At 39.3% G+C, this 4,989-nt stretch overlaps 2 protein-coding genes and 1 non-coding gene across 14 annotated transcripts in view; 2 read left to right on the forward strand and 1 right to left on the reverse strand.

The window, feature by feature from the left end:
• Nucleotides 1-4,989, reverse strand: part of LOC107568716 (serine/threonine-protein kinase TBK1-like) — a 30,774-nt gene that overhangs the window by 21,547 nt on the left and 4,238 nt on the right. The window lies entirely within an intron of this gene.
• On the forward strand, nucleotides 217-288 carry trnam-cau (transfer RNA methionine (anticodon CAU)). Its single transcript has one exon. It is a non-coding gene; the product is annotated as a tRNA-Met (tRNA).
• Nucleotides 4,199-4,989, forward strand: part of LOC107568712 (epidermal growth factor receptor kinase substrate 8-like) — a 44,077-nt gene continuing 43,286 nt past the window's right edge. For 4 of the 12 annotated variants that reach the window (XM_016254693.1, XM_016254694.1, XM_016254699.1 and 1 more), the window contains exon 1: nucleotides 4,200-4,460. The gene's annotated coding sequence lies outside the window, so the exon portion shown is untranslated. Of the gene's footprint in view, nucleotides 4,461-4,989 lie in introns of all 12 variants that reach the window. The other 8 variants (XM_016254692.1, XM_016254691.1, XM_016254697.1 and 5 more) reach the window with 3 other exon arrangements.

A 4,989-nucleotide genomic window follows, 5' to 3' on the forward strand; every position in this document is an offset into this window, starting at 1 on the left:
TATATATATATATATATATATATATATATATATAGATAGATATAATACGAGTAAGCATTATAATATAAGTATTGTCATCATTATAATAGTGGCTCCGTAACCTGACAGCTAATCTCGCTTGTGTACTGGAGGCACGTGATGTTAATAATCAGTGATATTCAACCAGCTGCAGCGAGAGCAGAGTGGCGCAGCGGAAGCGTGCTTGGGATGGAGCATAGCAGAGTGTCGCAGCGGAAGTGTGCTGGGTCCATAACCCAGAGGTCGATGGATCGAAACCATCCTCTGCTAGCTTTTTATGTTTCTTAAAAATTACGCGCGATGACTACCCAATATAAATGTTTGAAACATACATCAGACACACACACACACACTAACCCAAACACAATTACATGGAACTAGTTACTCCCCAACACTAGTAAAGCGAGGATTGTTATTTTCACACACACACACACACACACACACACACACACACACACAGACACACACACACATACACACCCACCAAGCCATCACACCCACACACACACTCACACTCACATCACACACTCACACTCACACTCACATCACACACTCACACTCACACACACACACACAGTCACACACACACACACACACACACACACACACACACACATGACGTACCAGAAATGCTCCTTTTTCCTTTGAATTTAACTGATCTTTTGTTAAATATTGACAGTAAGGCAAAGCTCACTATTTTCCAATAAATATCGAGGTTAAAGCAGGACTCGTGTAGCTCACCGTCACACCCAGAGTCAAACAGATCTTTTGTTCTGCTCTGTTTGAACTACCAATAATAAATCACCTTTATCATCAGACGGTGTTTGAAATGAATAAGGTTTCATATTTCCAGCTGGTGATGTGGATGTTGAGAATGGTGTGTGTTTGGCCATTTTACTTTTAGGGCTGCTTTATCTGAAGCGTCAATCTTACAGTAAATAGATAGATAGAGTGTTTGCTCATCTGCAATACATCTATAGGACGTCTCCTATCAGATGTCAAATAGACGTTTAGAAGATGTCTTTATGAATTAGAATGCATGTGAATCTGACATCTTAAAGACGTCTATCAGATGTTTGTACACAGCAGATGCTTTCCAGATGAAGGATCTTTAACAGACATCTTACAGACATACATACCTGTGCTATCTGTGATATTAGATAGATAGATAGATAGATAGATAGATAGATAGATAGATAGATAGATACAGCTGTTATTAGAGTTTTTCACATTTGCAAAGACACTAAATGCCATTCTCTGAACAAAATTCTCAATAGCCTAAACCAATTTGTCCAAAAAAATCACTCTTTCTGCAAAACCTTAAACAAGTTCATGCAGTTTAGACACTGTTTGTAGATCTCATGCACTCGTTTTGCAAAACTCTAAACACATTCTCACTCACTAAAACGCAGTTTGCACCGTGATAAACTTGCGATGCAAAACCCTAAACACAAGAAAGCCGAAGTTAAGCACAACTGCAACACGGTCGTCATCGTTTACACACGATAATTCAAAACTGTTCACACTTGTTTCTAAATATGTGAATGTACAAAATATAAGCCAGGTCAAAGTGCACAGATGGCACGGGTGCATCCGTCAATCTGAGAGGCAGAGGAAGAGGAGGACGAGGAAGAGCAAGACCAAGAACAGTCGTTTCAGATGAAATCAGAGCTACTGTGATCGAGCATGTTACAGTATTGTGTGTGGAACGACAGAAGCAGGACAAAGAGTTCAACCTAATCTGAGCAGATTCTCTGTGGCCACCAGAATCAGTTGGAAAGTGCAAAAGAAGAGTGGAAGAGAATCTTGTGTAGAATTGCAAGACAATCACGTTAGGGCTGTGGTGACATACAGTAAATGTGCTGTCTTGTCAAGGCTGGATCCGTCACACCATAGGGCCTTTTTCCCCCGTTGCCTGCCTGCGACGTAGATGAAGTCCTCTGATTCATATGAATGTGTGCATGTGTATGCACACACACACACACACACACACACACACACACACACACACACTGTATATATATACACACACACACACACACTTCTTCTTCTTCTTCTTCTTCTTCTTCTTCTTCTTCTTCTTCTTCTTCTTCTTCTTCTTCTTCTTCTTCTTCTTCGGTTTTATGGCGGGTAGCACCAATGTTAAGGTGCATTATAACACGATTTATTTTTCCTCAAATATGTAAAATAAGGAAGGGTGGTGATAAAGTTTGCAAAGTAAACAACAAAAATTACCCAGATATTGTTTTTGTAAACTTTTTGCTTTAGTTTTTATCCTCTCAATTAGCCTATATTTGCTCTTTCGTCTCAGCGATGCTACAGACACAAGGCTACATCAAATCTTCAAAATGAGCCAACACCTTTAATATATTATACGATTAATTTCCATATTATGCAGTATAGCCTATGTAGAATTTAATCAGAGCTGTATTTTCAAACAATGGCTGTTGAATGAATTAACGTTTTAATTAGGGTGTCATTAATGTAGCCTACACTAAAAGCAACTACTGTATCTCAAATCAAGCACATGGACAGCAGCATTTGAATATTTCAAAATTAAATTAAATTAAATGCCTAACTATAAGCCCTATAAACTGTAAAACGTAGCCCATACCATTGACCATTTCAAGTAGGCGACTGTCAATGTAAACAGCACAACAAATATTACCTTTTATATGATCTAATAGTTTTACTCTGTTGACATCTGATATTTTTAGCTTCATTTAAGTTGTATGCATTATTGATAGTCAATGAGAGACTCCAGTAATATTTCAGTTACTGATTCAACATGTGGCTTAAAGCCACATTATGTTTTATTACATATCTTTCTGTAATCTATATCATCGTTAGATCACACACTTTCACTGTTGATCCACCGTGAACTGCAAACCCAGGATAGAGCGTCTGAGTGAATGTGGTCTGGACTCTGGATGAGGCTCATTGTGCCAGAGACGCTGTAGAAGGACAGAGTTCCTGCACTGTGATCCACATACACTCCTGTTCTCCTGCAGTGACCGGATGGTACAGGAAGATCAGTGGAGCTGTTATTGTGCCAGAAGGAGTAAAGTAAGGCAAAGGACTGATCATTGCATCCAAAAACACACTCGTTTCTCCCTCCTTTCCTGCTGATGCTCTTATATGATACTACTGACATATCCACACCATCATCACCACTCCACTCGAGCTCCCAGCAGCAGCGTCAATATATATATATACACACACACACACTCTCTCTACACACACACACACACACACACACACACACACACACACTGTATACACACACACACACACACTGTATATATATATATATTTACCAAACTCAGGTCTTTCTTTGTGTGTGTGTTTTTTTTACTTTTTGAGAGAAATTTAAGAAAACAATTTTTGTGGGGTATGTTCTCTAAGATATATTTGTGACCCTGGAGCACAAAAGCAGTCATAAGGGTAAATTTTCCGAAATTGAGACTTCTACATCATCTGCAAGCTGAATAAATAAGCTTCCATTGATGTATGGTTTGTTAGGATAGCACAATATTTGGCTGAGATACAACTATTTGTAAATCTGGAATCTGAGGGTGCAAAAAAATCTCAATATTGAGAAAATCATCTTTAAAGTTGTTCAAATGAAGTTCTTAGCAATGCATATTACTAATCAAACATTAAGTTTTGATATATTTACGGTAGGAAGTTTACAAAATATCTTCATGGAACATGATCTTTACTTAATATCCTAATGATTTTTGTCATAAAAGAGAAATGTATAATTGTGACTCATACAATGTATTGTTGGCTATTGCTACAAATATACCCCAGCGACTTAACACTGCTTTTGTGCTCCAGGGACACACACACACATATATATATATATTCACCAAACTCAGGTCTTTCTTTGTGTGTGTGTGTGTGTGTGTGTGCGCGCGCGTTACAGTATTTAGCCTACTATATACAATAAACATTTTTTTTGTAACTACATGCACTGTTCTCCATTTTTTGATGTAGTGTCTAATGAAAGATCTGTAGTAGCGTGTGTATTATTGATGAATGTGTGTGTGATTTGAAAGCTGTGTGTGATTTGGAGCACAGCTGAAATGGTTTTGAAGCGACTGCTTGATTTTGCCAGAAGAGTCAGGGGTTCTGTGAATTTAGTTTGAGTATTTGGATTTGTGTTTAAGGTTTTGAGAAAAGGAGTGATGGTTTCAAGAAAAGTGTTTTAACGATTGAGAAAACTGTAGTTTGGATGGCACGTTCACCTGCGCGCTCAGGTGGAGGCGCTGTCGGGTCGCGCGAGGGGTCGGTGAGGCGGAGCGCGAGACAAACTCGCACCAGCGGCCGTTCATTTAGTCATTAAACCGAGAAACTCCCTGACAGTCGCCGTCACCTGCCGAGCCGTGTTGGTTTGCGCCTCTGCCATGCGGTAAAAGCGGGGAGAAACACAGAAACAGGTGAGTGTGTGTTCACACTCCACACACACACACACACACACACACACACACTCTTGTATATTGTAGGTCGCGCACAGGCGGTGTTTGTAAATGTACTCTCTCTTAAACACCAACAGCAGCTCGCTCGCTCGCGCCTATGGCTGTGTTGTAGTGTTTATTATTTTGTGTGTTGATCACGTTCCGTTCGCTGGTTTAATGGCAGAGCCTGTCACGCGCAGGTACCAGCACGCCGCGTTGATATTTGTGCGCTATTATCACTGCTGTGATCAGACTTCACTAATATATCACTGAGATCAGATGTTATTGTTACATCAGTTATGTTCATGTCACTGCTGAGATCAGATTTCATTAATGCATCACTTCAGATATGTTTATCACTGCTGAGATCAGATTCAATGCATAATTTCAGTTGTTTATATCACTGCTGAGATCAGATTTAATGCATAATTTCAGTAATGTTTATGTCACTGCTGAGATCAGATTTAATGCATAATTTCAGTAATGTTTATGTCACTGCTGAGATCAGATT

This window comes from Sinocyclocheilus grahami, unplaced genomic scaffold (assembly GCF_001515645.1).
Source record: "Sinocyclocheilus grahami isolate Dianchi unplaced genomic scaffold, SAMN03320097.WGS_v1.1 scaffold1275.1, whole genome shotgun sequence".
Lineage (NCBI taxonomy): Eukaryota > Metazoa > Chordata > Actinopteri > Cypriniformes > Cyprinidae > Sinocyclocheilus > Sinocyclocheilus grahami.